The following is an 18552-nucleotide window of genomic DNA, read 5'->3' on the forward strand; positions in this document are numbered from 1 at the left end:
AAACTACTGCGTTTTAAAAAGTCTACGATTCTATTGATATATATATATTTTTTTACAAAATAGCTTTTTAGAGGGCAGTAAGAATACCTCCATGTGAAGGAACATAAGCAACAATATCTCATAAAGTAGAAAATAATTTTGTGCCCATGAGGAAAAAAAAGTTCAAAAGCTCAATAATTCCAGATGAAATCAGTACGGATTAATGTCAATGTTTCGGATCCATCGGGATACGGCTGCATAATTTCGCAAGGGTGGGGCAGCTGTGCTACAGTTAAGGTCTGAAATCACAAAATGGAGGACAGTTAGACAACATGGTGGTCACCTCTGATAAGAGCATGCGCCTATGTCCACGCAAGCAGGATGAGACTGTCTGCGTGTAATTATGTAGATATCTGTATTATAAAAAAAAGTATCATATTTTGGTGTATGAAGTCTTGATATTTTGTAATAAAAAAATGGTGCAATGTTCTTGGTATGGCTCTGCAAAAGAGTAGGCATAACCTTGAACGTGTGTGTTCAGAGTGCCAGGCCATTACACAGACGGTCAGAATTGATTCCAGAAACAAAAAGGCTGCGAGGAAGAATAATTTTAAAACAAAAAAATTAAATATGGCAAAAACATATATATAATCAAGGTAAAAGTTGTAAAAAAGTCAAAAGAGAAACAAATCATGTTACTTTCTACATGGTGTGATTTTACACTACGACACTTACAAATCATTTTAAAATGTCACTACTATGAAAACATAAAGATATGGATAAAAAAAAAAAATGAGACATTAGAAAATCAGGTGTTTTACGATACTTTAGACAATTTTGAAGAAACAAAAGTAGGAGTGGCCCCCCCACTCCTACTTTTGTTTCTTCAAAATTGTCTGAAAGGGCACTTTTTGTAAAGAAAATAATAGTGCTATGATATGTTTTTTATTTTATGACACTACATAATATGATCAATTGCTTTTAGTAACAATGTTGAAAAGTTGTTTCCCATAATTTTCATACATGGGATTTTTTTTTTTTGCCTCATTGCAGATAAATTTACTGTAATTTAGTAGTGTACTCACTTGTCCCTGTTATTTATAGCAGACAAAGTAAATAAGTAAAAAGCACATTAAGCAGAGCAAACAGAGATACAAACCGACCACAATATGTCAAAGGCTGAATGACATTCAAATATCATGATAGAAAAAATGTAAACGTCTGTATGTTTTTTTTGTTTTTACACACAAGTGGTATTTTATATTTATTATTTTAACATAAAAAGAGGAAAAAAAATTAGTCGTTTCCAAAAAAGAAACAGAACTAAAGAAAACTACTGAGGCAAAAACATCAGGGTCCTGGTGCAATATAATTTGACTTTGAAATGACAATATAGATTTTCCCCTACTACTTCTACTTTTCTAATTTAACAGAATGATAAAAAAAGATTGTACAATTTATGTCCTTGCTTGAATAATTTAACGAACAACCTGAACTTGTTTTGTCCTTTCTCTTTCATAGGCAGTGGAGATTAAACAAAGCCAGAAGTTTGTTTCTATTAGCATTTATAACAATAATTTATTTATTTTTTTAAAGGCAGAAGCTCTAAATCTTTAGCATTAAAATATTCCTAATACACACCAGAATCAGAAGAAATAAAGCTCTGTATGAAAAATAGGTTTAATACAGTGAGGAATATGCCTGAATGGCTCTTCGGTCTCTGATTTGCTAAAAACGAGAGACATTTAAGACATTGTATATATTTTTTTTAAATCACTGTATATTGTAGTTGTAGAAGTCCTAAACTGTTCCTCTATGTAAACAGATTAACAGATAAATTCAGGTAACAGGAATAATGCAACAATAAATCTATTTAAATGCTTGCTTTATCTAAAACATGCAACCTCTCCTTATGTAGTGTTTTTATATTTATTTTATTAGGTGTTGATTTCTTTATTAAATAGTATTGCAATAATGCAAAAATAAACTTTATTCTACTGAATAATAATGACGATAAAACCTTGGTTAAAAATCTGTTAATGCATATCTGAAACTCACATTACATGCTTTTCTATTTGATTTTTACTTCTTTTTATCCCCTTTTTTTTTAATCAGTGAAATAACAAATGCTAGGATTTTAGAGATGTTAGAGATGTTTACCTTATTTAAGTGCTGTTATGTGCTATTTGTATACTATAAGGCAACAGTAACATTAATTAGGAATGAGTTCATCACGGAGGTTCCGCTTCAACCGGTAAATAGAAGTTAATTTGCTAAGAGTTTGTTTGACCTCACTACCGTAATTTATCTGTATCCGACAGCTACAAATACACTGAAACATTTTAAAAACGACTACTCTAAAAGTAACTCACCTTAAAATATTCAGTCATGTGGGGAAAAAGGGACACAGATAAAAAAAAAAAGAAAAGAAAAGATCGACAGGACAGACTTTCTCCGTGTCCACTTCACTCGCATGGCCGCTAACTGACGCATGCTCGAATCTCCCGAACTTTCTGCTGAGCACTATGTGTTTGGAGAGAGGAGCAGGATTCTCTGGCACTTTTATTAACTCTGAAACTTCCAAAACTATCAGACAGTTTCATAAAGAGCACAAATGACAATTAACAGGTGCACTATTTTTGAGGGGACATGTGCAGCTCACAAAACCAAATATATCACTTCAAGCTGTAGTGGAAAGGGCATACACCAAAAAAAAAGTTATTATTCTAACAAATTACTAGCAAATATTTAACCTCAAATGAACTCCAGTCCAAGGGTCTACCAAAATGTGAGCTTCTAAATAAGTTTTAAATAGTGTTAAATTATCAATTATTTCTAATGCATTCAAACATGTACAACAAATATTCAATCTCTAAACCGCATGCACAAATTAATTGCTATGTCCGTATCCAAATACTTCCCCAACACGCAGCAAAGGCATCATTCAGTGCTTTCTACTCCCCCCTAAATAACCTCTGATGCATGTTAACTCTCATCTCCATTCCAAACGGCCTGTCCATTCTGGTTTGCTTCTAATAATACATTTTAACACACGAGTCCTTCTTTATTTTCCTGAGTGCTGGAGAATTGTGTGTGTGTGTGTGTGCATGAGGGGAAGGGGGACAGTTCTGGCACTTAAAAAAGTTCTGGCTCTTAAAAGCCAGCAAAGCCTGCTTTTGCATGTGCCACATCACTTCGCCTCCGTATGGACGAGACCTCCAGGATTTGCCCCAGCTGAACCTTATACACCCAGTCAACCCTCTTCCCCCCACAACCGACAATGACCGGAGCGAGGGATGTGCTGGACGGAGCCCCAATGGTGCACTCTGGATGATTTTACTTACTTTGGATTTCCTCTCTATATTAAATAAAGACATAAGAGAGGTATGGTTTTAATGATAGCAAGACCATGAAATAAACTTTCCAGTGTAATTTCTTTTTTAATTGAGCTCAGATTTAGACTAAATTTAGTCACTATGCAGTTGTTAAATTTTAAGAGCACAAATAATTTGAGTCAGACTAACGCTTTGGTTTTTAATTAATATAGCATAAAAAAATATCTAACAAATTCCTTAGTTCCATGCAATCTTAAAAATGATTGAAAAATACCATCAAATGATGGTCTAGAGGTCAGCTTTTTTTCTTGGGAACGTCTATCTCTGCCTAGGTCATCGCAACAGTAAGGGCCCAGAAGTCTCCTCTCAAGTATATAACAACATCCAATTTTTAGAAGAACCACACAGAATGTGGCACTTGTCATTGCTGGTGTTCAAGGACATTATTCTGGTTAAAATTCATTGTAAAAGGACGATTATAGGTCAGTGGAGGCTCATTATCGCAAACGTATTATCTTGTCATGGTTTTTCTTATTTTTTGTTCCATTAATTGTCTGCGCATGAGCGTTCTCCCGATGGGAATCCCAACCTTTAATAGGCTGAGGTGAACATGGTGCAATATCGGCACGGCAGCTGCAAGGCAACGTCTGCCGTCATCGTTTCAGTTCTAAGGCCCGTGTCGACTGAGGCCCAACAGACACGCACGCTCTCTGCTCGTCATCTACCGATAGCATTAAAAAGACGTGTGGAACTTCTGTTTTTACTCTGAATCATTATTACAACGAAAATGGCGAACAGAGTGAGTTATGCTGAACTGGAACATTATAGCTCAGAATAGTTTTATCCTATAATGAATCTCTAAAAAGATAAATTCACTTAAATTTGATCTGGAATGGAATAAAATAAGTTTTATTGTCCCCAGAGGGAAAATAATAGGGAAGAAATACACTTTTTTTTCTTCTTCTTTTTTTTTTTAAGTTTATTTATTTTGCTCTAAAGTTTTAGGGGTGTGAGCTTGTAAGTCACTGTCCCTTCCCTCCATGGGGGTTTCTCTAGTCAGCCTGGTGCAGTTTGGTGAGGTTGGGGGTGAGGGGCTATAGATGCCAGCGGTCATGAGCATGCCGGCTATAACAAAAGCAGTCTTTATGTAGCACGCATGCTGATCCAGCAGCCCACGTTTTGTGCTGCAATTCACACGTCCAGCTAAGAGGGGACAAGAACGGGCAAAAGAGAGATGCAGATTGACTATTGCCTTCCTGCGGCAAACACACACAAAACATGCAAACACAAACACGCACTGTGAAAATGTTGGATAAACTAATAGAGAAGTTCTTTACATGGTTCATCTACAGTAAGTGAATTGTTTTAATTAAAAAAACAGTTTTTAAACGTTATTATTATGCTAATGTATTAATATGATTACATTAACCTGACTGCATTAGACAACACCAATAAAATTATTTCAATAGTAATAATGCTTATTTTCGCATTTTACAGTGCATGATATCAGATGGTCATGAGTACTGTACAAGATTGAACTGGAAACATTTTATTAAAAATGTTTTGCTTCTCAATAAATAAAAGGTTTTAAGAAATTCAATAGTACAGTGTCATGTCTCTGATAAAGGTAAAAGGTAAATGTAGGCTATGGCAGCACTGCGCTACCAGAAGATTTCATATCTAAAGCACATTTGAACCACCCATGCTCATGACAAAGCATTACTGCCATATTTACTACGCAAGATATGAATGTATTTCAAAAAAATGTGTGAAACATGAGGACTATGTATAAAATTCAGAGCAAGACATTGCAAACTAGTTTAGTTCAAATAGTGATATTAATTATAACATTTTAAAATAATCATAAAGGAATAGTTTACCAAAAAATGTTGTCATCATTTAATCACCCTCATATTGTTATAAATATGATTCCCCTCCCCCTTTCTGTCAAACTCAAAAAAAAAGAAAAAAAAAAAAAAGAAAAAAAAAAATTGAATGCAGAATGTCTATGCTGCTCTCTTTCACAAGCTGTCAAGCTCCAATAAGGACAAAATGCACCACAAAATCTTTTTGCAATTAGGCTACTTTATTTGAGAAGCCATTATTCACTGAAAATCCTGCCTGATAGCTCTGGTCATCATTTAGTTTCACATTATTGAAAAGAGCATTCTAAAATAACTAAAGTATATAAAACATTTTTTTTTTAAATAAATCAATATATCAGTTTTTAAAACGATATCAGGGTGAGTAAATAATGACAGTTTACAATAATTTAAATTTTTTTTTTGGGGGGGGTGAACTATAGCTTTAATTCAACTAAAGGAATGCAACTAAACTGGTACTTGTTATAAAATAAATAAATACAAAAATCATAATTCTTTAAAACACGCAAAAAAAAGAATAAAAAAATCAAGGGGCTCGTTACACAAGAGAGACTTTCTCAGTGTAAGGTCATGTGTAAGTGTCTCTCTCTCTCTCTCTCTCTCCGTATGTGTACATGTATGAAGGAGTGTGACATATGGAAAGCACAGAGTTAAAGCTCTGAGGATTGGGCCATGAGCTCACTCTGGGATTAATTATGAAGACCTGGGGCTTCTGGTTCTGTCTATGTGCGCGCATCTAAGAAGCTATGTGTCAGCACTGCAGCCATTCAAACTGCTCACAAACAACAGTCCTGAATGGGCTCCATTTAATCAGGTATGCTCTGTGTTGTTCTGCCCTAGTGTGCAGACCTACAGACGCACGCATGCACGACCATGCATGGGCTAAATAAGCATGTTCAAGTGTGATAATCAAATTATTGTTGGTGTTTGCTTGAGGGTTACCAGGGGCCTCTCTTCAGTCTTATTCCCAGCTTAGAATTAATCACTCACCAGACATCTGAGGTGTTGCTACGCACACACACGTATGCACAAACACATTCCCAGGGAGACGGGCAGAGTTTATCATGACAACCAAGGAAGGGCAAAAGAAGGTTGAGAGAAAGGAGAATAAGAGGAGAGAGGGTTCCTATGCATGTTAGCTTGGTCTCTATTGACCTGTAAACCTTTGTGACTGGAACAAATGCAAATGGCGCTGACTTGCTCACAGAAAATACTAAAGGGCTATTCAAATGAGCCACTGCCAACAATGCAACATTGGCCTACCCATGGAGCAGCCCTCGTCTGGAGCTGGGCCTTCACACTCAACACTAACAACAGCCTTATGGAGAGAAAAAAATACAAATCTATGAGATCCACTGGATGCTTGTATGAAAAATAATTTTGTTGTTTTTTGTTTATTGTGTTAGGGCCAGTTCACACAGAATGCATTTTTGCTGTTAAAAACACAAGACACAAAAGAGTGGTGCCTTGAGACGCGTAATTTTGGAATGCCTTGTCATGCTCGAGACACTGCAAAGGACGATGTGAGATGTGAGCACAACGGTTAAAGACGCTGGTCTAGAAAGTGTTTACATTGAAAAACAATGGAAAAGTGAAAAAAACGCGTCCTGTGTGAACAGCCCCTTAGGATTTTTTTTTCCATGTCATGATTCTCATTTAAGAATTTGCTGAACGTATGAATAAAAAAAAATAAATAAAAAAAATCACAATTTCTGCACCTCAAAAGGAATTGTGCACAAACTAATGCCATTGGTCAAGCCAATGTTGCCTTGTCAGGGATGCTCAAACAAAGAGCAATGTTTTAATAGCATCACAGAGCCAGCATTTACACCTTTTTGACACAGCCAAAACTTTTAGTCTTGAATGCTTTGTGCAGAAAACCAATATGGCAATCCATCATAGAATAACAAACTGCTTAAATTAACACAATGGTCACTTGAATGTGAAAAGGGAGGATCTTTACAATTTAAGTGCTGGAAAGAGCTTTATTACACTGGATAGGCAGTTAATAAGTCAGGAGACGTCACATTTAACAGTTTTAAGACAAAAAATAGCATGTTTAAAGTTTCCAAAAATGATAAAACAACATAATTTTTTTTATAAATGACATTACTCTGCATAAAACAAAAACTTATAAGCAAAGGATATGTAATATGTAAGACAAACGCCGCTGTGACAAACAACATTACTCATTTGTCAATTGTCATTATAACTAGCGGATAGGTAGATGATCACGTCAGAACATGTCAATCAAATAAAAATCATAATAGACATAATCTGACGGTGAGCTGAGGTAAATTATTTTAAAACACCATTAGGCACAAACTTATAAAACTATTTTTGACTGTGCAAAATTATTACATGCCAAACAAAAAGTTTATGTAATAAAAATATATGCTTGATTATGATCTCTAAGAATGAAATGTCTCAAGGACATTGTTCTGCTCAAGCTGTATGATTTTATTACTACATAAGATGGAATTCTGACTCTCATAATCATTATGCTAACTAAACAGTCCATATTTGGTCTTTGTCAGTGCAAATTCTTGACTCACTGTATTCAGAAGAAGTCTGGATGTTGCAATGGTTGATTTGGAAGCTTTTGCTATGATAAGAAATTGATATGAAATTCCAATTCCATCAAACCGCACCTACGGAGAGCAGATGGAGCTCCTCACAGTCGCAAAGAATGGGTTCTTGCATTACAGCTGGACGGAGCAGAACAGATCAAATGCAATTCTTCAAAGTTGTAATATTTTTAACTTGACACAGCATCTTAAAAACATGGCGCTCATTGTGCAAGATGCTGAAAAAACAGGGTGATATGACAAAACAGTCTAAGTTGTCTGTCTGTCTGATTAACTAGATTAAATCACACGTTTTTTTCTGTGATTAATCTCAATTAAAATGTCGTTATACATTTTTAATATATTTTATGATGTATTAATTGCACTGCTAATCTCCAAATTAATGTAGAAACAAAGACAGTATATTTTAAATACTTGTTTAATGGCATCTTTTTATAAATGAAGGCCGGTTTCACAGATATTAATACAGCGACAGATGTCTTGATGAAAATTATTTTCCCCACCCCCAATTTTAAACATTAATTACAGCCATTCAACATTACAGTGTATTGAAAGCTATCTTTTTAAAAACACATATTAGGCTTCAAAAAATACAACAACTTTTAATTAGAGTGGTTCATTTAAGTGAACTTAAAACAATCCTCACATAAACCCAAAATAAATGTCATATTTATCTGTACCCTGTGAAATTGAATAATGAAGTTGTCATACAGTCTGCACTGCATAAATTATCAATTAAATATAGATTAATCCTTATTAAAGCTACAAAAGTTCTTAAGTCAAGAGCAATGAGTAATTTTCTCTGTTAACTTTGTTCTTTGATTAACTTTGATTAAGCATTAGTGGCTGCTGTCACTTTAAGACCTGCCGCTGACGCACATGACGAGGATCTCACACGAGTCTCTGTACGTTCATTTAAGACTTTATTTAACTAATTTAAGTCTGCTTTAACGAGGATACTCGCGCAAAAAATAACTCGATTCTGGCGCGCTGTCTGTGCGCACGATACTGGTGCGTGTCTTTCTGTGCGCCGTGTGTGTGTGTCGGACATTCACAAGCAGCGCGTTCTCTTTTGTCTTGTCGTGCTGGAATGGTTTAAAAGCACTTGCATGAATAAGAGTGTGATCATATAATGTAAGGCTAACCAAAGGATGACAGAAAATATGGATGCTGCGTTAATTGAGTTAAATAATTTAACACGTTATACTGGCCAAAAATGTATTGCATGTGTTAAAACATTAACAGCACTAATTCATATATGAATTAATATATTGAATTTTTTTGTAATGTCTATTCAAAGATTAGAATGTAAGGAAATGTAATGTATTGCAATCTTCATTTGGGGGCTTTTCTCAGCAAATATTAATAAATGCCATATTTTTTCAGTTAATTCTATTAATTCTATAGTCACATGACAGATCTAACTAGTTAATTAAGTGTACTGTATGTGTGTGTGTGTGTTTTCATTTTAATTTATTATATAAATGCATCTATTTAAGAAAATAAATTAATAAATGGACATGAAATATTGATTTGAGTTTAAATAATTTCATTATATGAGAACAAAGAGACTGGAAAGAAATATGAGACATGAAACTAGCACATTTATGTAAGAAATTGGTTGGATGGGTCAATTATACAGTTTAGCGGTCATTATGCAAAAAAACACAGATTCATCAATCAAGTATTCCTAAGTGTGTTCCACCGTATGGATATTTTGTTTCTAACTATTTATCCTTTTAGCGTGTAGCTCAAAGAACACTCTACACAGACGGGAAATGACTGCAAAAACTGGGAGAAAACCAGCCGTGACAGTGTCATGCTGGTCATGTTTATGCCACACGTGTTAGCTATGCACAATTTTTTTTTATTTTTTCAAGCTTATGTGAGAGTGATACTCTTTGCTAGACATCAGGAACGTTTCTGCAAAAAATGACATTAAGTACTAACAGAGGGAGCATCAGAACACGCAAGAAAACATCTGGATGACACCTGTAAACGGCACATGACCTGAGAGTACATCCACACTGCAGGAGACAAGGAAATGGGTACAATGTGTGAAAGAGACCATTAGATGATTGAGTGATAAAGACAGTGCATCTTAATAAATTCTCCTTCAAGAAAGTCTCCTCTTTCTTTTTCTCCGCTGCACAATACATGCACTAAGGTTATCGAAAAACGCAACGTAATACTTCTAACTGCATATCTTTAGAGAGTTTGGGAGCCCTGACTCATGAGTAAATAATATAATTTTGGAGGTACTGGATGTTTCGCTAAAGACCACAAAGACAGAATGTTTTAGTTCATGTCATGCTAATTTCACACACTTCGAAATCCATGGAACAACCAACATGTCAACCTACAAGACAGCGACGAACAGAGTTAGAGAAAGACAGTCACAAAGAAGCAAAAAACCAACCCTACAAATAAGACAACTTCACCACTAAGATAAATCATGTTTGATCATTGTGGTTATGAGCACAGGCACGCTGAAACGATCATTTTCAGACAATCAGGATACTGCAAACCTTTCATCCCAAACCTGCCTCTAATTTCAGTCAAACTGATGCAATGGGAGACTAACAGGTCGATCCTCATCATTTTTCTGCTCTGCCCACCATAGAAATAAGCTCTCAAAGACGTGCCCTAGATTTGAACAACCCCACTGTCTGATGAAAGATTTGATCTGCGTATGATGTTCTGAACATGTAATCGAGTGTCAGAACATTTAGGATTATGCAGTACATATCATGTACATTCTAATTAGGAAAAAACATGTCTAGAATACCTGATATCTCCTTACTTCACTAAACGACTAACATGAAACGTTCACAGAAGATGAATAGAGAGGCCTCCCACACAGAATTCACATTTCAAAGAGACCACACGAACACTGCAGGCCTGCAGACTGGCTGCAATATGCACTTAAGATTGTACAACAATTATTATCGTAAAAGAAACATGTCAACTTTTGCACAATTATATAATATTCACACAGTAGTTTAAATATTTTCACATTCAAAATATTTCCAATGGAACAATACAGTTGCATAAAATATGCCTGTTTTATTTCTTAAAAGAATCTGTTAAATGAAATATATATATATATTTTTTTAGATCACTATTTAAAAAAAAAAATGAATTTAGTTCTTTACAAAACTGGCCAGTTGTGACAAGGAGTGGCACTTCAAATTGTATGTTGATGGTCACTTTAGTTTGTCAAATTGCTTCTCACCTGCGTAGTCAAGCATGTCTGTCAGAGTCGTCCAAAGTCCCCGAACCTGTGAACGACAAATCATAGCCCATGAACATTTACTTAAACTCAATGTAAATGCACAAGCACTTAAATTGATTTCAAGAACCGTCCATAAGCTCATCTGTGCTGCGAATATTCATCCAAAACCACCGCAAACAGCACAGCATTTTCTCGGGTCACGACCCGGCTCAGTTGAGCCTGGAATGTAAAACCGAACCAAAGGAAGCAGGAGAGAACCCTGCAGAGGATTGTTTCATTTGCTCACAGGATTCATTAAGTCATTTTTGACTTGGGATCTCAGCTCCTGCTCACTGTAAGCCCAAAAAATAGATGTTTTCTTGGCAGGAGCAAAAAAAAAAAAACTTAAGTTCAGCCAAAATAGACAATACAGCAGTATAAGGAGCTAAAACACATGCCAGATTGCAGAGGGGCGATTCAGAGCTGAGGCCCTGGCTTTCTCCCCCTCTCTAGAATGATCCACAGTGGAAAGAAAAGCCTTCTCCCTGTCCTCAAATGAACTCAAACATGAGCTTCCTGTTAGACCCTGGGAGGAAACACCCAGCACAGCAACCTCACACTAACAGAGGAAGGCCTTCACTGTCGAATTCTTCTCTGCCTGCGAAATTAGGTCAAGCACTTAAGAGCTCCTCGCTCATACCCACAAATTCTCTAAAACGAACGCGCACACGCGCTGACACACATAAATCACACACACGACCTCAGTTACCTCATGCACTCGCAGAGGACGAGCACGCACAGAATGCGTCACCTGATGTCTCCCTGCATGACAGGTAAAACGCAACCCTGTGATTACAGAATGTGTGTCAGTCAGTCTGACTGTCCTCTGCTGCACCATGAATCTGAGCAGCTTAGGCACATCCCCCAGTGATCTGTAATGTTCCAGACTCCTGTCGGACATGCAGCGCTCTAACAGCTCTTCCTCACATCTGTGCAACCTTTTAGTGCCAGCTTCAGACAGGCTACAGGCTAAAAGCTCAGGACACGCCCCTGACCTCAGCTGACACTACAGGCCACTCAAATCATCTGAGAGAGCTGCACAAAAGCGAGGATTGATTGTGTGAATGTGACAGGTTAGCCGAGGCGCCTCCTCTCTCTGTGGTGATTGCATTTTAAATTTTAAATGATGAATGCTTTTTTCGTAGGGTTAGCTGAGGTAAACTAGCTTGGATGCAGCCCAGCTACGAGACAGATGAATTTATGACTTCGCCGGAGCAAAGAGCGCGTAGGACTGTTCTCCTCTTTGTAATCTCAAATGGCTCGGTTGGCTTTCCTCATTTATCTGGCGATTTTCAAAGTGTTTAAGCAAAAGATGCCGGTAACGAGCCGTCGGCGTCATTATCAAATCATTTCGAAAGGCCAAGCGTAATGCTCAGATTACAGTACGGAGTCCAGGTCATGTTGACACATTACATGCTTGGCCTTCTGTCTCTGCTGAAATGCAGCAGGGGAAAAAGGGGAGAGCGCACAGAAAAACCTGAAGCCGAGCACAAAAGCAGAGGAGGGATGAAGAAAAAGTCTGAGAGAAAAAGAATATGACAATAACATATGCCAAATTTCTGTCATCTGTTGCAGAGAGTTTGGGGAGACATTCCTGTGGGATTGACAGTTTGGCGTGGCTGTAGCACCAGGGGCCAGTCATGGAAAGACACTTACAGTGTGCACACACACTTTACGAAGTCAGTCAGACCTACTGAATGCAATCTGGCCTCGGTCGTGTGCTCTCAGCATAGACCTGGCCCGATCCTTTCCGCCTCGGGTTACGAAGCTCTGTGCTCAACGGTGGTTTGGTTATTTCACCGACAGGAGATGTAAATGAAAAGATATTTTTGGCAATATAAATCGAGTGCTGAGTGACAACATTAAGACAAGTGGAAACAGATTGCACAAATGACTGATGACCTTTTTCTCTTTTTTCCCCCAGTTGTTTTGAAGTGCTGACAACAGCATTCTGAACGTCTCCTCTGTCAGAAGGTGCACGACTAGAAAAATGATTGTGGAAAAAATTTAAATAAACAAGCCCTTCAAAATAATGCATGGCGCTGTTTACAGTGAGTGTTGATCACATTAAGAGGCAAACATATGTAAAACATCTGACTGAGGTTTCATGTAAAACCTCAAAAAATAGCTAAAACATCCCGACTTAAAATGAAATATCTTCCCTCTTATTTTCTGTTTAGTATTAGGGGGTATTTCGCTTTCCATAAAATACAACCAAGCAATGGTAAGGACAACTACAGCTGAATTTCTCTAATGCACCTTCAAACTGACTGACAACGAATTTGAAACTATTACAAATTCAAAAAATGATGAACTAAAGGAAATTAGAGAATAAGCAGGCCGTCATAACCTGACGTGGAAAACGCACAGTCAGCATAACAAATCTCAAAGGACGGTGGTTTACATGTTATAGCATGTGTGTGCAAGACACAGAGGTGTTCAACTAGTCAACAACTAAAAGTAATAGCCTACCTCACAGACACAAAATGAGATGCACAAATCCATGCACTTTCAAATATATGAATAATACATTACAAAACACGTACACACAGTAAAGCAATATATGCACCTCGGTTATTCAGTAGGCTTCATTATTCTAACATCTGTCTGATGTACGAGTACAACAGAAGTACAGAAAACTGTAATTTCACTTTTAGCATATAACAGCAGATTATTATCACATTCAATTATTTATACCGAGTTGCTCACCCTGAAAAAATGTAAAACTGTATATTTAAAGATAAAATCTTACCAGATAAAAGGTGGACGAACATTCCATCTCTGGGTTGAGTCCGAGAAAGATTTTCACCATTTCAAGCACCACTGCAACACAGACACACAGTCTAACATTTCAGAATAAGCTATACTCTCACTGACTGTAAAAAAAAAAAAAAAAGTCTACAACAATAGCACTATGCATTTAGGGAAATAAAACCATGTCAAATAAGTGGAATGTATTAAAATAACTGCATTATGATCAACCAAAAGGGGCTGAGGACTTGACACAAGGATGTAAACTAAGATATTAGCATGAATTTTCAATACAAAGGGGGCATAAAATAATCTATTTAAATAATAATTACATTAGTTGAGATTAAATAATTATTTCACTAAGTTGTATGAAACATTGTAGACAACCTCAGTTTGAAATAGATGGGATGAAATAGTCATGAAAAAAGACATTCGTTTGAAATCTTTTAGTAAGACATCACATATGAAGTACACGTAACGTTACTAGATTCATTTCTCTTTTAAACGAGAAGACCTAACGTTAGATCCGTCTCATGGTGCCTTCAGTAAAAGAGAAGAATCTATACAAACCCAAACGAGAGCAGAACGATCGATTATTTGAAAAGCGTGAACAAAAACGTCTGGCCATGAGAAACTGACCTCTTTTTCTATGTCTAAGTGTGTATTGCTCTATTATTCTTTTCGACGTGCACTAATAAAATGAACTATTCCTCGATTCGAGTGCGTGCTCGACAGATATTTTACATTTGATGCCAGAAACACAAGCTGTGAAAACTAGGCTACAGTTAAATAATGCCCCATATGCCGGCTTCGTATCATTGGCGCATATCATTTCAAACGTAACAGCAAAATACAAGAAAAAATAGAAAGAAAAAAAATTCAACCGACGAGACCAACTACAATATGATAACGGCAAACTTACATTATTTACGTCCGCGTTTCATCCGCTTCTTAGCTTCATCTAGGTCATTCGTACTCCTTTAGTTGTTGTTAGAAACGGCAAAACAAACAAACAAAAGAAACTTGTCGGGGATCGGTGAATAAACCACGACGACCGTTATTATTCAAGTTCAGGCTGAAATTTCGTGTCGCGCGGACACTTTTGCTAGGTTACACACGAACGTTACATACAACCGTCCGTGAGCAAACTATCACAACCTTCCCATCCAGACAAAAACATGACGACACACTGCGTCTTTTAAGGGTAGTTTGATTTTTTTTACATTATCAAGAAGATCTGTTCACTCTCCCAACAGCCACAGGACCGGACCAACAGCCTCACACTACCGTGAACTAGATCACACAAGTTCAACTAAGGTGAACTAACTGTGATTCACTCACACACACACACATACACACAACACACACACGAGCGCGCGCAGCGACCGTTACACAAGAGCCAGACAGCAGCCGCTGACCTATCTAATATCAGCACAAATAACATAGTTTACCCTTATTCACATTGGATATATAATGATGGTGGCCGTGGGCTTTTATTTATTTTTTTAATTAACGGGCTCGTCGAGGTCGACCCGTTCGGCAGATTTACCTCAGCTCGACGAATATGCAGTTCGTTTTCAAACCGACGACAAATCTGAGGTAAAAGTTTGGGCTTGAGGAGCTTTTATTTATCGTAGGTAAATAAAAGTACAGTAAATAAAAGTGTGGTTCAGGAACATCCATGATGTTTGATACTAACATTTTTGAATAAAGAAGGTGTTAGGAATTATATCTGGTCATTTGCTGATCCATAAAATAAATAACTACATGTTACCTTGCCGACGTATGTTGTAACAATGAAATATTGTACGCACATTTTAGTACAAATGCCTACATATAAAATATTTAAAGGCGTTTTTCATAAATGTTTGTAGGTGTCACGGGTCTTGTAATCCATCGTTTAACCTGTTTAAACCCCAAAATTGTCATAGGCCTAGCTAAGTGATAGTACAATGAAATAAACTAACGTTAAGTTACATGCATCTTCTATTAAAAAGAAAAAGAAAAAGGGGGGTTAAACTGTATGTAAAAGTATATGATTTTTTCTGCGCATTGTTTCTGTAAACAGTTGCTCAATAAGACCCAAAAGAAAGTTACAAAAAATAAAATAACATACATTATCATGTTTGTTTTACTATCAGGCAACTTTGGGAATATTAATATGGATTTTTTATTTATTTTACTTTGTTTCATTTAATGTGACAATGCTTTAATAAAAAGACGAAGTCTGCCATCTTATAATGTGAATGAATCAATCAGTCACTACTTAAAAATGTGACCACTGACATATTTACATGTTTATTGTGATGATTTATATGAGAAAAATAGACCCTTTAAATATTATATATATGAATTTTGGTAACTTAGTTGTATACGGAGCTTTGACACAGACATCTTTCAGAAGGGCAAACTGGCATTTAACAGCTCTGGTCATGTGACTTTACATTAAAGCACTTTAATTTATAGAACTTTGACAATTCTGTAAAAGTAATTTTTGGTCACACAATGTTTTATAAAAGTTATTTTTTGATGACAAATGGGGGCAGGGGTTTAAATGGGTTAAGTCAGAAGGGCTTCGGGTATCAGGTGATTTAGTGTTAAACCTTTGTGTGTGTGTGTGTGTGTGTGTGTGCACTATCAAAGGCATTCTTAAAGGGCATTTTCATCTGGTTGTGGCTAACAAGTGAGTCAAGCATTAATTATTTTATTATTTTTAAATATCATTTTAGGCTAAATTGATTCATTAATATTAAGAATTTGTGTCTGGATGTTTAGTATACTTACAGAATGTGTAAAACATGTTAAATGTACAATGTACATAAAACAACTTTAACTTCCAACGCTATAAACTGTTGAGGAAATAACTCTTTAGATGGCATTTAATAATTCTAATTTACCCTTTTTATTGACTCTCAAAGACCATTAGTTAGATTTTTTTTCCTGCTTCAGTGCTCCTTTAAGTCAAGTCTGCTGTATTTGTGGCCCATTGTCAGCAACAACAATTTCACAAATGTATTTTTAAACACAATACTTGCTCGTAAAAAAATATTTGACAAAGCCACTTAAAACAGGCAGAGACCTGTTTTATCTGTCAGATACAGATAAAAGTTTTTTTCAAACAAGGCAATATTTTTCCAATAAAATGGGCAGAAGACAGAATAAATAATTAGTTTACTTTTTCGGGCTGACATTTTTAGATACCGTTTTAAATTTTAATACAAAGACAAAAATAAATCACATAAAAGCTTTGATCACCCTTATTTAGTTATTATTCCTTTTTGAAAGAAATGTAATAAAAAAAAAGGATATAACTGACATAATAGGCCTAACTAACATCTTTTTAACACTTGAGGAAAATATTTGTTCATACAGGATGGTGGATGACAGATATGACGGCTAAAATGTATTTTAAGAACAATTTACCTTGCATTTTTCCCCTCTAAATCAGATTACTTTCCCTATGAATACTGGTGTCATTGCTTCACCACTCTGCCAGTGGTTAAAGTAGAAGAAGAGGAACACACTCAATGAACCCACAGGTTCTTCCATACAGACACAGCTAATCAGATTAAAAGGCCGAATTATGTCCTATGTGTGAACGCGCGTGTGTGTGTTTATGTCCTACACAAAGTGGCCTCGTGGGAATTAACAGAGATGGTGGCAAGCAGATTATTATGAAAGGGTTGTTGAGTTCACATGGCATCACATGTTTACATGAAACTTACTGAACCACTGTAGTCTCCAGCATTACATGCCTCTCAAATTAAATGAATAAATACATGCAAGAAAAAAAGGGTAGACATTAATGCCAGCAAGTGCTCCACATTTATAAACCAGAAAGTCAAGGGAAGATTTGATTATATGACATTTAATACACACAACCTTTACGGCCTTGTGCCGGTTAAATTGCTTCCTCGGGCAGCCCGATTACCTTGAAACCAGTTGGCCAGGGCGCATATAGGTCAAACCATTCAAAATGATTACATTTGCATTTGTAAGATAAAGACGGTGAATTCTCACGCCAAATAGAGTCGTCATGTAACAAATTGCATGCGATCCTCTCTGACACATGTCAATCACACCGAAAAGTAGTGAGAGGCCCACTCGCGGAGCCCGCTGATGTAGAGACGTCGCTCCTGCAGTGCACCGGCTGCACCTTTTGTCTTTTTCAGCTAATCACAAATTCAGACCCGGCATCACTTGCATACTAAGCAAGCCCAAATGCTTTGGTCATACGCAAGTCAGCTCAAGAGAAGCCTGCTGCTAATTATTTTTTGCGCCCCTGACTGAAATGGGGCACTATTCAATAGACCGAAAGAGCGTAATGATCTTCAGCGGTGTTTAATGCAGAACTTTCTCCACGCCTCACACCGCCAGTGCGTGAGTGTGTATGAGTGCATGGAGCATTGAGCCCTGGGCTGTGCTAATTTGCAATCAGACACTCTCTTTGAGTTCTGTCTCTATGCCCCCAGACAGTGTAAATGGCAGCTGAGACAAAGCTCCCATTCTCTCCGCGCAGGCCCTCATAGTTTTATTTCAGGCCAGTGCTCTCAGACAGAGGGCATTCTGGGAAAGCCAATAGATGGCAGTGGCAAAGGGGGCGGGACACAGAGAAAGTGGAAGAGAGAAAGGCATGCTGCAACAGCCCCCTACCTCCCTGTATGACCGGCGTCCATGGGCACGCTGCAGTGCCACACCCACAAGTCTTGCACCCTGCCAGTGTCTCGCCATTACAACAACAA

At 36.9% G+C, this 18552-nt stretch overlaps 1 protein-coding gene across 1 annotated transcript in view; it reads right to left on the minus strand.

Annotated features, from left to right (window-relative positions):
- The window catches only part of pparaa (peroxisome proliferator-activated receptor alpha a), a 58654-nt gene extending 43528 nt beyond the window's left edge, over positions 1-15126 (minus strand). Inside the window, exons 1-3 of the mRNA XM_081363826.1 lie at positions 14733-15126; positions 13812-13882; positions 11021-11066 (exon numbers count right to left, since the gene is read on the minus strand). The gene's annotated coding sequence lies outside the window, so the exon portion shown is untranslated. The remainder of the gene's footprint in view (positions 1-11020; positions 11067-13811; positions 13883-14732) is intronic.
- Between the last annotated feature and the right edge of the window lie 3426 nt (positions 15127-18552).

This window comes from Scardinius erythrophthalmus (genome assembly GCF_964197995.2).
Source record: "Scardinius erythrophthalmus genome assembly, chromosome: 4".
Lineage (NCBI taxonomy): Eukaryota > Metazoa > Chordata > Actinopteri > Cypriniformes > Leuciscidae > Scardinius > Scardinius erythrophthalmus.